This window comes from Boleophthalmus pectinirostris, unplaced genomic scaffold (genome assembly GCF_026225935.1).
Source record: "Boleophthalmus pectinirostris isolate CB_2022bp ecotype Guang Dong unplaced genomic scaffold, ASM2622593v1 HiC_scaffold_4, whole genome shotgun sequence".
Classification (NCBI taxonomy): domain Eukaryota; kingdom Metazoa; phylum Chordata; class Actinopteri; order Gobiiformes; family Gobiidae; genus Boleophthalmus; species Boleophthalmus pectinirostris.
Window position 1 is genome coordinate 33,431,489 of NW_026571353.1, and position 19,938 is coordinate 33,451,426.

General features: G+C 38.3%; 1 pseudogene; it reads left to right on the forward strand.

Annotated features, from left to right (window-relative positions):
* Positions 1-862: 862 nt before the first annotated feature.
* On the forward strand, positions 863-14,668 carry LOC110156384 (GTPase IMAP family member 8-like; annotated as a pseudogene).
* The last annotated feature ends 5,270 nt before the right edge of the window (positions 14,669-19,938 follow it).

Genomic DNA, 19,938 nt, shown 5'->3' on the forward strand with positions numbered 1-19,938 from the left:
TGTCAAGAACAAAAAGCAAGTACAAAATGTGATGTCTGAAAACAGTGAGAAGATGTGCAGGCTGCGTAGCAGGAACGTCTGTGATGCTCTGGTGTGAATTGAAACTTTTAAATTTATGCGTGCGCGCAGCTCCACTTACATTAAGCACTGCTGCAGCTCCTGGTGTGAATTTGGGGTAACACTCACTGCAGTCTTCACTACACTAAATGAAGTGAACCACATCGCTTTGTTTCCGGTTCAGGGGTTTTGTCCTTTGGGTGGACCTGTTTCTGTTTTAAAGTACTAGTCCATCTAAAAAAAATTTGAATATCATGAAAAAGTTCAAGATTTTTGTCACTCATTTCAGAAAGTCAACATATAAATTATACAGACTCAAGATAGAGTGAAGCTTTCAAGCCTTCTGTTGATTATGGTTTACAAATAATGAAAAGGAGCAGGATAGTGGGGGTTGGCGGGATGGTCTGGTGCATGTGCTCTTTTCACAGATGGACTAACTTCCAGCAAAATCCTCTAATATGCCTTTCAGGATTAAAATCAAAGAGTCAGAATCATATGACCATTGTCTCTGTTCTTAAATCTAGTACTCTTAAATTAATTTACACTGTTTCTATTTTCGTGCATTTTTTTAAGTTGAGTGCTGCAGTTTCACTATGATCCAGGTCACTTTTCACCTGGTTAAAATAAGTTTACGGGGGTAGCTGAATCACTGCACAACACACACAAAATATATGTGCCTTATCAAACCCAGATCAAAGCAAGGCATTTGAGAAACAGCCCAGGTGATGCAGCCTCATACTGCCTCTAGTGCACGGGAAGAAGGGGCAAAGTAGCAGCTGTTACCTTATAAGGAGGTCTGTTTGAATGTGGAAGATACACAGGATGTGGTGTAATGTATTGATAACTCTACTGAGAAGGAAGACTTACTGTATGAGACTGTAGTTGTAGTAAGTGTTATTGTTTTATTTTATTTTATTTTTTGGAAAATCAGGCCTCTAATCTGACATTTTTTATAGTCCAGGCTCAAAAAAATTCTGTTAAGTTGTCCTTATGACAAAAAAGATTTTATCTGCACTCTGTACTTTTGGAAATAATTTGTTTCATTAGTATGTATGTGTTTGTATCATGAAATACATTTGCCCTTGATTTGTAAATTAAATCATTTATTTATGTATAAACAGTGATCTATGTAAATTTTCTCCCGCCTTTGTATACCACACAGGTCAAGACACGCCTCATGAAATACTTTCATTTTGAACTCGACTGGAGATTATGAAAAGTCTCTCATCAATGTAAGTGTGTAATTTTTATTCAGTTTAATTCACTTTCTATGGCTGATTATGAATTGCAGTGTAAGTTCTTTAGACAGTTTTAGACTGGCCTTAGCAGTAGTTAAGATTTAACTGAACATTGAACCTTTTTTCACATGCATGTTAAGGGATTTGGTTGTTGATGCATGGAAAACTTGCAAAATGTATTTATTTATATAAAAAAGGGAAAATATGCATATTAAGCTTTAAAGTAAGCACAGTCTGCTGACCACAGTGTTGCCCTGTGTCTTTAAAAAATCTCTTGGATAACCAAGAGCCTGTATCAACACTTGATTGAAATGTGTTCATACTTAAACACAGTAATACAATTCTGGAGCACAGTGGCTGAGGTCAAAGAGCCGTTCACATATTTCTGAGCTGTAATAGAATGTAAACAATATTCAGTGTGTCCCACCCCATTCTTCCCTGAATACTAAAGTTTGACAAAAAAATGTTATTAATTAATATATGGTCACAACATCCTGTTGGGCCAACGCGGTAAGCATAAATTATTCTAAAATGTGCAAAGTCATTCAGTTAAATTTGTATCCATGTGTAAGACAAGAATATCACAATATTACGCCCAAATCAGAGCAAGGCATTTGAGAAACAGCCCAGGGGCAAAAGTAGCAGCTGTTACCTTATAAGGAGGTCTGTTTGAATGTAGAAGATACAGAGGAAGTGGTGTGACTCGACTGAGAAGGAAGACTTACTGTTTGAGATTGTAGTTGTAGTGTTTTGGGCAGGGGGTTGTTGTTTTTCTGTTTTTTCCTTGTATTTACACTTATATGCTCTCTCGTCTGTGTTGGTGCATCCTCTTGTGAAGTAGCTGTTTTGTTTCTCCAGTGTAGTGAAGACTGCAGTAAGCGCTACACTGGATGGAGTAGACCACATTGCTTTGTTTGGTCCACAAAAACAAAGGGACAGTGTCAGCAGTCACCTCCAGTCTCTCTCTCTAAAACCTTCAAATCAGGAAAGAAATCTCGGGGTAATAATGGACTCAGACTTGAACTTTAACAGCCACATCAAATCAATAACATCTGCAGCCTTTTACCATCTAAAAAACATAGCAAAAATCAAAGGTTTACTGTCTAAATCAGACTTGGAGAAACTTATCCATGCATTTGTCTCCAGTAGGTTAGATACTGTAATGGTCTGTTCACTGGTCTCTCCAAACGAGCTGTGAGACGCTGCAGAACATCCAGAATGCTGCAGCTCGGGTCCTGACTCGAACTAGGAAGTACGAGCACATAAGTCCTGTGCTCAGGTCTCTGCACTGGCTCCTGTGCCTCAGAGAATAGACTTTAAAGCCGCTCTGCTTGTGTACAAGTCTCTCCATGGCCGAGCACCAAAGTCCATCTGTGACATGTTAGTGTCATATGAACCATCTCACACTCTGAGGAGCTCAGGGACCGGCCTCCTGCTGGTGCCCAGAATCAGGACTAAACAAGGGGAGTCAGAGTTTCAGGTTCATGCAGCTAAAACCTGGAACAGTCTGAACATGTGAGACAGACTCTTCTGTGACGCTGTTTAAATCCAGGCTCAAAACATTTCTGTTTAACTGTGCAAATAACTGAAAGGTTTTCATTCCGCACTCTTCTCTCCAATTTATGTCTCTCTTTTTTAATTTTAATCTTCATGATTATTTATGTTTTGATTTGTTTTTATTATGATTTTAATGTATTTCTTATTCTGTAAAGCACTTTGAATTACTTTGTGTACGAATTGTGCTATACAAATAAACTTGCCTTGCCTTGCCTTTGTTTGAGGCTCTGTGTTTTGTCCTTTGGGTGGACCAGTTTCTGTCTTTAAGTGTTTGTGGGTTTGTGGGTTTGAAAGTTAATGATCTTCTTTTTGTAATTTGTAGATTGTGATGTCACTGAACAGGCTGTTCACTTTGGCCTCATAATCAGTTCAGAATCACTTTGCATCTCACTTTGTCAGTTGGCAAAATGTTAATGATGCCTTCTCTAGAGCAACAATAGCCTTGCTTTCCTCTGGTGTTAAGTGGGAGGGTGGAGGTTTGGCATTGCTCAGTGTGACTCTTACTTTCAGTCTAAGGTCTTCAGCTGCTGTAATCCGTGTTTCATTTTTTCATTTGTTTTTCAATATAAAACCAAAAATAAGAAAATGAAAAAATAACAGTTTTCTTCATTATTTGTCATGGAAAAAACAGATAACAGCTGTTTCCCGTTTATGTGACAAACTGCGATGCCGGACTTTTACGCCGCATACAGACTGAACCAGGACTAAAACAGGCAGCTTCGTTATCTCGTGTGTACCTCTTTAGGCGGCTGGCCAAGGCTTGGAGCCTTTGTTTGGCAGTTTCCAGTGCTTCAAGTATGGGCAACTGGCTGTACCTCTTGGGTACTTGCTTTTTCATTGTACTTTTCTGGCTCATTTCTCCATGCCTTCTTGATTTTTGCCTTTAACTGTCTTTTCGATGGTGGGTACTGCTCTTATAGCCCAGCATCTCTAGAATCACTGTTGCTGAAGTGTATATTAGCTCATTGGTTTCAGTGATGGTTGCGGTAGAGGTCACTCTCAGTGCTGCATTCACATCCTCTAGGAGACTTTAGATGGTATTTCACTTAGCCTCTGTAACTGGCGTCGGGGTTGCCTTGCGTTCATTCATGATCTTATCTTTCAGGTAGGTCGGTTTGCTATTTTCTTAAGGATTGCCCACTGAGATGTATCATTTCTTTTTCAATGGGTTCCTCTTTTGGAAACTTTTGTAACAACTTGTCTTCTTCCAGCAGCTGTTAAGTGTTGAGAGTCCAAGTTATGGCCACTGCAGCATCCAGTAAGGCCAGTAATATAAATCATCTTTTAAATCATTTCCATTTTCATTCATGCTAATATTTGTATGTTTGTTCATTAGAAGATGCTGAGGGAAGAAGTAGTCCAACAAAGGACCGTCCTAACTGTAAGTTGCACAAAATGCATCTCAATTTATGAAATTGTTTGGTTAGAATTGGTTTTATACATACTGTACTAATACATATTACAGGACTATATTATAATATAATATATTATATCGGGGTGTCAAATTATCGCGTTAATTGCGATTAATTAATTACAGTTCATATTTAGCGCGTTATGTTTTTTAATCACGTTAATCTTATTTTTAATCTCTAACTTCACTGTTTCTGTACGCGACTTGCCTTATTATAAAATCTGTTTTGGCTGCTCTTCCCACGAAGAATTGTAATTTTCATTCCCGTACTCGCCATATCTGTGATAAACCTGCACACATGTGATCTGAAAACATCACGATACACACAGAACAGACTCACCTTCACCATCAACATTCCACTGTCACAGAGAGAACACTCATACTCCACTGAATCCTTTAGTCCGATAGGAGCTGAACCACATCAGCGCACAAGAGCGTTTTTTTTTTTTCTCTTCTCGCTTAGTTATGCAAATTAGCCAGCAGTTTTAAGTTTTGTTTCTGTGAGAGTTGCGCAAAGCTGCATTAAACACATTATAATGTCAAACGGACTGATGTGGCTCTAGAGTGGTTATGGTTTATATGTTGTAAAGTTGAATTTATTTATGCAGATTAGTAACCGTAATAATAATGATGATAATTTTAATATAAAATTATAGTTAATGATTAATCAAAAATCGATCGTTAATTCTACAGACGATTGATTAATAAAATTTCATCGAATGCCCATCCCTAATGAGGATGTTCACTTTCTTAAGCTCTATTAAATATGGAGAAACTGAAAGGAATGGTCTAACATGTGTGCAAGAGTAGACCACGTCTGCAAGTTTAGGCTGCTTAAAATGTTTTTATTAATGCCAAAATAAAATATCCAGCACAAATGATATATGAGGAATTAATCATTTGTATATTTTACTTTACACTTATATTTAGTTTGTAGGACTGTAGTTTATCATCTCACTTTATCCCACTCCCACATCGTGCACACACACAGTTAAAGTTTGACAAAAGAACACAGCAGAATGTCAATGACTGCATCTGTTAAAGTTTGTTAAACAATAAATTACTTTATAAAGTCACTTTTTTTGTTACATATGGGATTATAGTGAGAGCCCCAAACTCAAGTTCACCTAGGGCCCCCAAATTGCTAACTCTGCCACTGTTTCCTCTGTCCTGTTGGTGCTGTCTCCAATATTACACTTGCGCCCTCTATTGAGCAGCCACCAATGGATGCCACCTCTTATAATGGAAATAACATTTTCAGCCAATAGAGAGCTTCATATCATAGAATATTTAAATTTTTCATGTGTGTTCAGGTTAGATTTTATTTTATGCGCTGCAAAGAATATGATGTGCGTACTGAATGTCTGGGCAGTGCGCAATAACGTACATGTGCACCTTAGAGGGAACACTGGTCGCATGCTAGTCCATTTTGACAAAATAAAATTTGCTTCTCAATATCTTGTGTAGCCCCTACATGCTTGTCTGCATTTTTGACAACGTAGTGGCATACTTCTAATGATACGATGCATATGGTGGTGTCTTGTGGGATGTCCTCCCAGATCATTGTAGGAATATCAGTGAGAGAGTCTGATGAGCAACCTGGCGGCGTCTGATGGACCCAAACATAACAGGGCCATTGTATCAATCCCTTCATCCTCCGGGTTCTGCCTGCAGACTCTTGCCACATGATGCTGGGCATTATTGTGCATCAGGAGGAACCCAGGAGCTATAACACCAGCCTAGGGTCTGACAGTGGGTTCAACGATTTCATCTTGATACATAATGGCAGTAAGACTGACGTTTTCTAGCTGGTAGAGGTCTGTGTGTCCCTCCATGGATATGCCTCCCCAGATCATCACTGACCCACCATCAAACCACTCATGCTGAACCACATTGCTGGCAGCAGAGCGTTCTCCTCGTCTTCTCCTGACTCTATCACATCTAACACAGGTGCTCAGGGTGAGCCGGCTCTCATCTGTGATAAGCACAGGGCACCAGTGGTGGACTTGCCATTTCTGGTGTCGCGAGCTCCACGATGCAGAGCAGTGAGCACGGAGCCCACTGCTTTATGATTGTTTGGGCAGAAACATTCACACCAGTGCCCTACTGAAGATCATTCTGTAGGACACAGGCAGTGCACAAGCTGTGCACAAAGGAGCTGATACGGGCATGTATAATGGCATGTCCATATGTGCCATCCAGAAGAAGCTGGACAATCTGTGCAGGTTAAGGAATGGCCACATATTTCCAGAAGTGATAATCACTCTCTCCCAAAGCAGCACTAGTGGAAAACCAGCCAAAAAAGACCATAAGGGAGAAACTTGAAATGACCTCCAGTTGCAAAACTAGTCCTGTTTTAGGGGTTTAGGGGTCTCATTGTTACCACTCTAGTGCACCTGTTGTTCATTTCCATTAAAAGAGGTGGCATCCTTTCGTTCCTAAGACATTGCCCTGTCGATATTTGTATCCAACATATTACTCAACAAGGCAATTTTGTAATCTTTTTTTCAGTTTCCTCAACAAGGATGGTTTTTCTGGGAAACAACTGGAGTCAGAGGAGCTCTGTGGGGAATCTCATTTTGGGAAAGACTGAGTTTGATACAGAGACAGAACCACAGCACTCCCAATCACACAATAATAAGGACATTAGGGTGATCAACACTCCCGACCTGCTCCAGCCCGACCTGCCTGCAAACAGACTCACAGAGATAATCACAGAGATAGCTGATGCCTCTGCCCCTGGACCTCATGTTTTCCTGGTGGTTCTTCAGCCTGAAGACTTCACTGAGCAGCAGAAAACCAGTCTAGTGTCAGTCCTAGAGGGGTTCAGTGAAAAGGCCTTCGACCATTCACTGCTGCTGATCTCCACACCACAAGCAGAGATGTCTGGGTGTATGCACAAGAAACATCCACAACTAAAAGACATGATTCGACTTTGCAAATACAGATATCTCTGTTGGTTCAATCTGGACCAGGAAGAGTTGATGACACGTGTGGAACAACTGATGAAAGAAAACAATGGAGAACATGTAGTTCTGAAATACGGCCATCAAACCCAACACCTTGGTAAGTGACTTTATCACTGATTTTAGCAACACTGCCAGAATCATTTGCCAGAAAAATGCATGAACAAGCAGGTGTCGGATCCTCCACCAGAAAAGTGGCACAGCACACTTTTAAAGCTAATCTACATATTTAAAGCCGTAGTATGTAACTTTTTTGCCAAAAATAAAAAACATTTCACTAGTAAGGACCATGCCACAACAATGGTATATGCTAAAGATATTTATTGACATTTATTGATGATATGTCTGTGTAATCCCTCAGTTGTCCAGGTAGGATCCATAGCAAAAGAAAAATTCCTTTCTGTCAACTGGACAAAAGTTTTTGATTGAAGACGTTTCACAGCTCATCCAAGCTGCTTCATCAGTTCTGGTCAGAGGCTGCTGGACACTTTCTTATCTCTGCCTGAAAGGAGGGGTTAACTACACTGAAACTGCACTAAAATGAACAGACTTTCTGTTTGTTAACTACATCTATTGAACTACACTGTGCACAGTTCACACGTAACGTAGGTCATTAAACCTTTGTCCTGTTGACAGAATTAAATTTTTCTTTTACCATGGATGATATGGACAGATGTGGTGGCTGGGTACAGACTCAGGATGGGGACTCTGTCTCAGTTGGTCAACCTGACCGATTTAAGACCCTCCTCCTCTACAAATGGTGAGGTCTTCAGGCTAAAGAGACACAAGGTGGGAGGAAGGGGTGGAGACAGACAGTGTTGTCGAGAATGACTTGTATAAATGGTGCTTTTGAATAATTAGAGATGTAGTTGAGGTGAGCTGTGGTTCACTGGAGAGGAGTAGGAGGAGGTTAAGATGTGTTCTGGCTCCTGAATCTCAGTTAATCATATTAACTTCATGTTTTTTTCAATGTGGATGTATATATTGCACTGAAAAACATGGAAAGAATTGAACCCCACCTATGAGCTTGCATCTTTTGTATATTTATGGTAACGTGTGGGAGCCTGGGTGACGTAGGGCTGTGACCTGAGCACTGCACAAAATCCAACAGCTAACTGTTAGGAGGGTTCAAATAGGGCCCAAGAGAGATTGCAAAATGACTCAAACATGCATGGATGACATCTAAAAACTTTTCAGGCATGTTTTTGATGAGGGAACAACGTTATAACACAATGCACCCAATCGATTTTAGCCATTGTAATATATCAATAGACAAAAATGATCTGAAACAGCTTGGACAGGTGGGCAGAGGTTAAATGTCCATATTTGTTTATAGTAGACAGTATTCTTCTATTTTTGCCAACATGCAGTTGTGCTCCATTATTTTTAAACATATACTTATATTTTTTTTACTTTTTAGAAGAACTGCCTCAACAACAAGGACAATGTAAGTATTGTAAAACACATGTACAATCCTATATACCATGAATGTAAATACATTAAAAACTTCATAACTGTGTGACTTTTTCTGTAGCACATTTCAGAATTGTCTTGTTTGGGAAAAACGAAGAAACAAAGCAAGCACTGATCACCAGTATCATTGGAAGCAAATCAAAGGGCGTGTTTCAAAGAAATTGCAGATGCACAAAAATAAAGTGGAAGATTATGAAGGAGAATGGAAAGGAAACAAGATAAAAATAGTGAAGACCCCAAACCTGCTCAGTTTGTCTGTGGCGGCTGTGAGAGAATGTGTTTCCCTCTGTTCACCAGGACCCAATGTGCTGCTGCTGTTAGTCAAGTCTTCAGACTTCACAGAGGAAAACAGAGAAACACTGAACTTCATCCTGAGTCTGTTTGGTCCAGATGTTTTTAAACACTGTATGGTGATCCATGGAGGCAAAGATAGTGGTAAACATAAAAAATTTGTTAATGACCTCATTTCTGATTGTGAGAGTCAAAGCTACGATAAGGCTAAAATAAACTGTGATGAGTTCATGAAAGAAATTGAGAATATGGTTAAAAAAAATAAAGGGGCCTATCTTAGTTTAGTTGTAGACAGCAGGTCAAACCAAAAACAAACAAAGCCGTCTCTGAACCTGGTTCTGTGTGGAAGAGGAGAAGCAGAGAAGACCTCTGTAGTGAAGTCCATTTTAGGTCGAGCAGAGCTCTCTGCTGCAAGCCCAGGGCAGTGTGTTAAACATGAGGGAGAAGTCTGTGGGCGCTGGGTGTCTCTGGTGGAGCTGCCGTCTTTGTCTGGAAAACCTCTGGAGACAGTGATGCAGCAGTGCCTCTGCTGTATGTCCCTCTGTGCTCCTGAAGGAGTCCATGCCTTCATCCTGGTGCTGCCGCTGGGTCCCCTCACCGACGAAGACAAAGCCGAGCTGAAGATCCTCGAGGACACACTCAGCTCTCGAGTCCTGCCCTTCACTGTGATCCTGGTCACTGTGGACACTGTGGAGCCCACAGCTGTCAGAGGAGACAGAGACGTACAGGAGCTCTCTCAGAGATGTGGACGAGGATATTTTATATTTAACACCAGGGGGCAGCAGCAGGTCTCTGAGCTGTTGAAGTCTATAGAGACTTTAAATGTCAAGAATAAACCTCACAGCTTCACAACAGAAATGTTTTTGGAAGGACAAATAAAGAACTATGTTGAACTTTACAAGGAACTAAAAGGCCTGAGAACTGAAGAGAAGATCACATGTAAGCATATAAACATTGATATTACAAAAGGATATCATTCATAATAATATAATATAATCTCGTATAATTATTGAATTGTTTACATTACAAGTAAAGCATAGTAAAAAATAATAATAATATTGTATTTTTGCAGGTGATGAAAAACCTGATTGCCTTCGGATTGTGCTCATTGGAAAAACTGGTAGTGGGAAAAGTTCTTCTGGAAACACCATCCTGGGAAGAAACGATTTTAAATCTGAACTCAGTCAAGTATCAGTCACCAGAGTTTGTGAAAAAGCAGTGGGTGAAGTAGACGGACGCCGTGTGGCTGTGGTGGACACTCCTGGACTGTTTGATACAAAGATGTCCAATGATTACATCATGGATGAAATGCTGAGGTGTGTCAGCCTTTTGGCTCCTGGACCACACGTCTTTTTGTTGGTGCTAGAACATCGGACGATTCACAAACGAAGAGAAAGAGACACTAAAACATATCAAAACTGCATTTGGTAAAAATGCGCAGATGTTTACAATCATCCTTCTCACTCATGGAGACTATCTGAAAGCACATAACACATCCACTGAGGATTTCATCAGAGATAAATGTGATGATTCCTTTAAAAAGTTGATCTCTGACTGTGGGAACAGGTACCATGTGTTTAATAACTGGGAACAGGAGGATCGCACTCAGGTGAAGGAGCTGCTGCAGAAGATCGACCTCATGGTGAAGGAGAACGGAGGAGGCTGCTACACCAACAAAATGCTCCAAGAAGCCGAGGCGGCCATTAAAAAAGAGATGAAGAAATTATGAAGGAGAAAGAGGAGGAGATGAAGAGAGAGAGGGAACTATTGGAGAGTCAGCACAAAATGGAAGTGGAACAAATGAGACAAGAAATAGAAGAACAAAAAAATGAAATTGAAAAAGAAAGAAAACTGAGAGAAAAAGAACTCAAAGAAAAAGAGGAAAAGATTAAAGAACAGGAGCAGTTGCGACAGAGAGAGAAGGAACAGAGAGAAGCAGACGATAGAAAAAGGAGGGCAGAAGAGGAGCAAGAGCGCCGCAAATGGGAACAAAAACAAAAAGACTTAGAAGAAAAAATAAAGTCAGAAGAAGAGTCCAAAGAAACTACTGATCGAAAGTTACAGGAGACTAGAAAACAAATGGAACAACAAAAAGAGAACTGGGAGAATGAAAGAAAATTTGGTGGGAAAAACGAAATCAGGAAGAAGAAAGGAGACGACAGGAAGAGGAACAAAAAATTAAAAAACTTCAAGATGAATACAACGAACAACGAGAAATAGAAAGAAAGAAAAGAGAGGAGGAAGATCGGATGAGACAAGAGGAAGAGAAAAAAGAAAGACAGAAATTAGATGAGAAGTACCACAAACAAGCTAAGCAATTAGAGAGAACATTTCAAGAGGAGGTCCGTAGACAAGCAGAAGAATTCAATGAATTCAAAAGAGGCTGAAATAAAAGCCTTACGAGACCAACATGAAGAGGAAATGAAAGGTCTTGAAAAGCAGTATGAAGGTGAAATAGGAGACATGGCGATTCTACTTTTGTCTCAAAAGAAAGAAAACAAGGAAAAAATATGCTCACTAAAGAAAAAACATGCAAAAGAATTAAAGAAGAAAGAAGAAGACATTAAATCTAAATTCAAGACTAAAGAGAAAGATGAAATAACACAGTTAAAACTGAAACAAAAAGATGAAATGGATGAACTGGCTCTTAAAATTAAAAGAAAGAAGGAGCCAAAAGAGAAGAGAAAAGAGCTACACTTGAAACATGAAATGGAAGTTAATGAGTTAAAAACTAAACTTTTAGAAAAGCAAATGCAGGAGCTAAAGGCTGAAATAATGGAACTAAAGAAAACACAAGAGGAGGAGTTTGCTAAATATACACAGAAGCTTCTGGAGGAAAATCAGAAAACAGAAAATGAACTATTGGAAAAGATGAAGACTAAACATGACAAAGAGATGAAAGAGCTCAGGGAGAAAACACAGAGTGAAGAAGTTTGTAGAGAAGAGCTTGAAGAACTTCAGAAAAAACATGACAATGAAATTAAAGAGTTAAAAGAGAAACTTTTGACCCCAGAAGAAAAGTCTTGTATAGCCATGTAACAAATCTGGGCACTTTCCACAATAACTTGATGCATGAACGACAACGCACCGGTGTGTAATTTGTTCTCCACCGTTGACCAGGACAGTTTGTGGTGCATCTCTAATATTAGTGCGAGAAGAACAGCAAAGAACATTTCTAGCTGTTTTGTTCTGAGTGAAATGAAACCTTTTAGATGCATCTGCGCCGTATTAGATCACACCACTGGACAGTGATGCAAATGAGTTAAGAGTTTCAACAACCCTTTTCAGAACAAACAATGAACTGGATTTTTTAGACATGGTCATTGTGCAAATGATATATTTAATTTGATCTGCCCAACTTAATGATGGTCTAATCCAGGGGTGTCAAACTCAAATTCACAGGGGCCAAAATTAAAAACTGGGACTAAGTCGTGGGCCAAACTAAATATTTATAGAAAAATTTCAATATCTGCATGTTTTCTTTCTAGATATGTAATGTTAAACCTTTTCTTATTAAAATAAATGTGTAATAATAGTTTTGCTTATACATTGAATCCAGAATAAGCAGAATATAAAATAATAACAAAATTTTAAATAAATAATGTCTCTATAGTCTGTCTGTAGCCGACGGTACAGCTCTAATACATATTTGATATGATCTTGAGGCTAAATATAATTTTATTGCGGGCCAAATTTAGCCCCTGGGCCTGAATTTGACATTTCTGGTCTAATGTAATGCCCAACAATTTGACTTTTGAGACGTGCTCCACAAGTGCTCCCTCTAGTGTTCAACTGCCAAGTTTTCTTGTAAATTGTAGCTCAGTTCAAATATCGTTAATGCAGACATATAATTACTCTTGTGGATCAATAAAGTTTGTTTAAAGGTGCACTGCAGAACATTTCTAGCAGAAGATCCATCACCTGCTACTAACTACAATTCAGATCTGTGGAGAGGCGCCCATATTCACAGAGAAACATTGTATTTTTGAGCAATAAAAACACTAGTAATTAATAAATGTTAGATGGATATGATTAATGTTGATGTTAATGTGCAAGTCTAAGTTTATATAGTGCTCCATCATCAACATATATACAATATTTATGAATATAGAAAATAGAAATGGGCCCATACAACTTCCCTGCGGCAGGTCACATGACGTCATAGCAGTATTTGACAGACTTTCATTAACGAACATTTGTTGTATCCTGTTAGAAATATAAATATTCATTCTGGTAAGCGCTTTTGAGGAGAAACTATAGGATTTGAGTCTATCAATTAGAATAAAGTGATCGATGACGTCAAAATCAGCTGTTCTATATGTATTCTGGTGTCTAAACCTATTTTTCAAGCAGTAAAACCACCTGTAATTAAATAAATGTAGAGCTGTTTAATGTCACACTGTGGAACATTCCAGGTAGAGCAATGCCATATCCATAGAAACAAGCAGGTGATAGACCCTTCACCACAAAAGTTACATAGTGCACCTCTAAAATATGTCAAAATTTGGTCAGAAAGTGTTTTTTCTAATATCTTACCAGCCGAAAGCAGTTTTCCAAAGCTCAGTAAAGGTTCCACTGCTGATGGACTGGTTGAAGATGTGGTAGGTCAGTTTGGAGAGAAGATTAGAGTCTATTTTAAGCATCTTTCCATCAAAGATTCAGATTCAGAAAACTTTATTGATCCCAGAGGGCAAATGTTATCAGTTATCAGTTGTCATTACAGCAGTTATCTGTATTTCTATACTTTATGTTTACTTGTACATTTTATATAATTATGCCTTATTTGACACCAGTCTCTTGTTATTTTTGCTACTTATTTTGAATTCATTATTACCATTTATATTTTTGCTCTTTGTTATTATATTATATTGTGTCTATTTCCCTTGTGGATCAATAACGTTTGTCTAAAGCCCATTTCGCACAGGATTAGTTTTACCTGGAGTCCCCTGTTAATTGTAATAATTACTAATGTCGCCTGTGTTTCTAGTCCCATCTGAATCATCCATGTCTGTAAAAATTCCCCCAAATTTTACCTCCTGTAATTCTGCAAACTCAAAGCTCCTCATGTGAGTTTAGTCCTGTGTGAGCGCACATTTCTGTAAATTGCCCTGTTTTTCGTCTGTGCACTGAAGCTAATGGTGATTGAAAACGTCTTTACGTCCTATTTTAGGCCCAAATACGAAATAAATCAACTATATTTATTCTCCACAGACCATACTCTAATCCAGCTATTGTATTTTTGTACAGTTAATAAGTAAAAAGCAAAAGTTTGGATGGAGGGGCTGTATGAGCATGACTGGTTTAAAAGAGACACTGTGGCTGTTTCATAAGAACTCTGATGGTGTAGATGTGATTGTGACCGTCGCCGATCGCATCAGTGCAGAAAGAAACACAGTGTTGGACGGTATACTGTCGAAGAACAAACTGAAAATAAAAGCAGCATTAGGGACGTGATGAATTAAAAGTTTCTTGTGTTGTTCTGGTGTGTTTATCAGTCCGACAAAGTAGAGTAAAAACTGGTGGTTTACTGACACTGCTTATGCCGAGCAAATGTACACAAAAAACTCAAACGCCGTGAGTTAATTTAAAATTTACAGAGGTCCCGAGGTAAAACTAATCCTGTGGGAATAGGGCTTAAGTCTAAGTTGTGAACTTTACTCGTTATTATTATTATTAAGCCGTTATAATCAACATCATGGTTTATAATGAACAAAATGTAAAATAATGATCTATATGTGTTATGGTTTAATTCTAAATATGTGTTTTTAAAATTAATAAAATCAATATTTTGCTTGCCAGTGAATATCCTTTGTATACTTTAAGGTGTCCTTTTTAAAAATGTACTTTATCATATTCTTGTTTTGTAATTCAACTGAATCAATCATAAAAATTATGCAAAGTCCAGAATACAGCAGTTTATGGGATATAAACAACCACAGCTCTATATTTGAATGACATTACTTCTGTTGTGTTTGGTCTTTGTACTTTTCTTTATTTATTCATGGAAATATAACTTGTATTTTTAAAGTAATTAAAACATGTTTGTAATGAATCAACATAAAAAATAAAAAAGCAGATGTATTGTTCTCATCAATGACCCTAACTCAAACCTTGCCACATGAAAACACACACAGATGTGAAACTGTCCAAACAGCTCCCTCTGTAGCTCAAGAAAAGTATTACACAGAGAGGAAGAATTTCATATGATCTATTATAATTTTCCCTTATTTTATATAGCTGTACACTCTTAGGTCTGAAAGTAAGAAATATATGACTTCTTGATGTGAGCATAGGTGTGTATCTCATTCAAAATACATAAAACATGCATTTGTTTTTGTGCAGTTATCATGAGTACAACATAATGCTGGGGCAGATATGTTTGAAGGAGCTCAGGTTCAGAAGTTGACTTATGCTGAGTAACCTGGTGTTTGCCGTGGTCAGTCTGCACAGATATGGAATCAGTTTTGAGTTAAATAGTTCAAAGAAAAAATTTAAAACATCAAGCAAAAAAGTATAAATCAAAATACCAAATAATAATAATAATTAAAAAAAAAATGTAACAAAAAAAATGTTATTAAATAAAATGGAAATCCTGCCCACCTGTCAAGTTTGTGCCAAAACTGCAAGCAAAAAGTCAGGGAGTGCAAACGAGAAGACCTGAACCACAACCAAAAAAATAAAAAATAGCATCAAACAAAACTGAGAAAGATGCAGAACAAAAACAAAATGTTTCCAAAGAGGCAAAGACAAATATTTGAATTAATGAAGAAAGTAGCACTTTTCACAGACATTTGTCACAAAGACGCTTTACTGAACATTATTCTCTCACTCCACACCCAGTGGTGGTAAGATACTATTGTAGCCACAGCTGCCCTGGGGCAGACTGACAGAAGCGTGGCTGCCAGTCAGAGCCATCTGTTCCTCTGACCACCACCATCACTCACACACACACCACTTTCATACTAGGCAATGTGGGTAAAGTGTCTTGCCCAAGGACACAACAACAGTTTCTTTTTTTTTTTTTTTGCAACTGGCGCCCCCCTGTGGCTCCTGATTTTCTCCCATCCAAGTACAAACCAGGCCCGGCCCGGCTGAGTTTGAGATCTGATGGGATCAGGCTTTGATAAGTTGGTATGATCACAATTTTACACAATTACACAAATAATTTGATTGCAAATTTATTTATTTATTTATTTTTTAAATTTTGATTAATATTTTCTTGCTTGATGTTTTAAAAGTGTTCTTTGAACTATTTGGCTCAAAATTGATTCCATACACAGACGGCCTATTAAGTTATTTACACTATAGACCTGTTAAGTGTCTCTATGCACACAGTCAAGTTTTTTTTTTGTACTTGTACATTTATATTTATATAATTATGTCTCTTACTATCTCTTTTGCTACTTATTTAGAATGTATTATTACCATTTATATTTTTTAAACTCTTTTTTATTATATTATATTGTGATGTGTGAGCTACTGTGTCCAAATAATTTCCCTTGTGGATCAATAAAGTTTAAGTCTAAGTCTAAGTTTGAACGAGTTTGCCTTTGAAAAACACAGAGCCAGTGCTGCGGCGGTGGTTTGGTAAACGCTGTGGCTGCCAGTGCATCTGTGTGTTTTGCCCCTTAAGTGGGGACAGACATAAAGGAAACATCACAACATTCTGGCGGACAACAACATTTAATACAGATGGGGGCGGCTAAGTGAAGATTACTGAAATGCAGGTCTTTCTTCCAGTGTTTCAAAACAGAACAGCTGCATTTTAAAGGCTTCACTTTTCAACTTTCCAAACATTTTACATTTTCAGAGTTACCTTTACAGCCAAGAAACATAACAACAGATTAAACCCAGGGCTGTTTTGGCGACTGACAACCACTCGATCACACTGCATGAGTAATATCAGGGTCTCGTTAGAAAACACTACCAGCGTGATATCAAAATCCGTGTATGTTTAGTTTAAAAAGTAGAATAAAATACGCAAAACTAATCACGCTGAACTAATCAGAACATGTTTGACGAGGTCTAAACTACAAAGACAACAAGACGGATATTTAGTTCTTTGGAGAGGACATATTATTATCAAAATAACTCCGCGATTTGATTCGTTTTGATGAGAAATATTGCACAACCGTCGCGTAGCATATGTTGTAGCCCCGGTATCTCCTTCAGTGTTTATTTTCCTTTGGACATTAATTATCCATTTACTAAGAATAGAAAAAAGGTCAACACCACATCAACTGAAAGTCATCAAGCCACTCAACCCAAAACATACACAAACAAGACCCACAGCCAGGCTTCAAATGCGAAACAGGTGTCGGAGCACCCTTGGGCGTCTGCTGGCTTCCTGGTTGTGGGTGGGCCCTCTCTGTAGGCTTCTGATGGGGTCACTATAGGAAAAAACCTCCCTATATCCACAACCACATCACCACATAATCCGGTGCACCGCTTTAACCACAACACTCTGCCCCTTAGCCGGCTGTGTACACATCTTCACAAACACTGGGTTAGTTTGACGTAAGGCGCGCTCACTGTTATTGAAGTTTTTTATGGGGAAACATGAGGACTGGGTCTAATTGGGAGCATGTGCGTATGTGTTTGATCTCGGAGAAGCAGACTGCAGCAGGCTGTGTGGTCACGGCTTCACTTTACACATGTGTAAACTTAGTGGTTCTGAACACACAAGGCAAAGGCAAAAAGCAGAGGAAGAGGAGGGAGACTTTTAAACCAACACTCATTTAAAGGATCCATATTATGTTATTTTCTGATCTATGTTATAAAGTTGTTTCCTCATCACAAACAGACCTGGAGTTGTGTTTTGTTTCATTCATAAAATAAAGTTACATCCACACGACAAAGCTCCTGGATTTTTTTATTTTTTTTTTGCAGGTTGAAAAAATTTGCATCCACGCACGTCCAGACAACAATGGAAAACTGAGTGAAAACAATGTAATACATATACCACACCTATAAGTGGCGCTATTAACATTGATAATAATATTTAACTAATGCATATCTCATCACTGTTTTTTTAAACTTTAAGGTAATTTTGCCGATTTTAGATGTATCCCAGAAATACATACATTTTCGTTTGTAGCCATAAGATTTGGATGAGAATTATTAGAATAACTTGGTCTCAAAATCCAACAGTTTGATTACTCGTGCGTAATCGTTGTTATTGATCCGTGTGTGTAATCTGCAGTGCGTGTTGTTAGCATTAGTGTTAGCAGCATATCTCGGTTGCTGGGCAACAGGAAAGGCTTCGTGGGCTACACCTGTCACATTTCGGCAATGGTCATGCAGTCCGCAGAGGGCAGTTCGAGGGCTGCAGACTTTGCTGCATCGAAGGACCCTGACAATGATGCATCTTGATGTCATCGTTTTCCAAAAGCTGTGGTTTGTTTGTCCACACGACAACGCAACGCTGGCGTTCTCAGATTTCTCCACTCTGGAACCCGTTCTCAAAAAATGCCATTTTCACCCACCTGAAACCCCGGCTCTGTGTGGATGAAAGACCAAAACAAATACAAAAAACATTGTCGTGTGAACAGGCCCTAACACACAAGCCATTAACGCACCAACCCTGCATATTTAGGCGAAGTTCTTCTCTCAGACTAACATTTGGATGATTTCAGCACTGGAATTGCCAATCTAGAAGTTAATTTTTGAATGTTAACTTGAAATAAAGGGTTCTCGAACTTGTGTGAATAAAACAAAACACAACTCCAGATATGTTTTTGAGGAGGTAACAACATTCTAACACGGCTTAAACCTCACACGAGTCAAATTTACGTAATGTAAAACCTTTAAATATCAAAATACTATGTGGAGTTAAACTAATAAACATCATTATCTCAAAGCAAAAACACTAAAGATGCACAGTGCAACTTTACTGGTGGGTTTTTCGCACTTGCTTGTCTCCATGGAGATATTATTGCTTTGAATCTCTCACAGTATAATTAAAAAAAACTTTCAAGTGCGGCATTAAACATTTCTATCTTGCGTTTATTCGATTAAAGGTGTTTTTATTGCCTTGACTTGCACTGACTACACCTTTTCATGGAGATAATAAGTGTAATGCCATACTGTGGAATATTCCAGGCAAAGCAGTGACATCCAAGGAGGCAAGCAGATGGCAGAAAAGTTACATATTACACCTTTAATCCTCACAATTAAATATTCAGCCTTTTACATAAAAGCATGACTTAATGAAGATGCATATTTAGTTTTTATTTCATTATTTTTAACCTAAATATGAGTAATCCAAACCATTATAGAGGCAAAAACAAAACTACAACTCCACAACTACATGTTTCTTGTAGCCCTGGTATCTCCTTCAATGTTTATTTTCATTTGGACATTAATTATCCATTTACTAAGAACAGAAAAACGTCAACACCGCATCAACTCAAAGTCTAAATACGGGTAATCCAAAGTATTATAGCGGCAAAAACATCTTAAAAATATTTTGACTTATTTCTTCAGAACAAACACCAAACAAAACGGAAATACCTGAAGCTTTGTGTGAACTTCTGTGTGCAGCATAAACTTTAATCCAACAGGAGAGGGCGCTGTGGTAAATGTGGTCCGCAGCTGTCTATACATGTGAAAGCAAAACATGTCTTGGCCTAGAACTGTATGAGCAGATCTTGCGGTCAAAATAAGTCCGCTGTGTACTCTCCGCAGCTAATTATAAAGTGTTTTACTGTTTGATAATAAGGAAAAACTGTATTAATAGGCTCTGCTTTGGCCTCGTCGCCGTGAATAATTAGGATGATCTGAACGGATAAGGTAAGCGAGAAATAACTTTGGACAACTGCAAACCGTTTAAAATGAACAAGGTCTGTTTTTCACATTTTTATGACAGTACAAATCGGGTACAGCAACTTTTTAAAACACAAATTAATTACACTTAAGTACTCTACTGAACAGGCCCGTGTTCTTC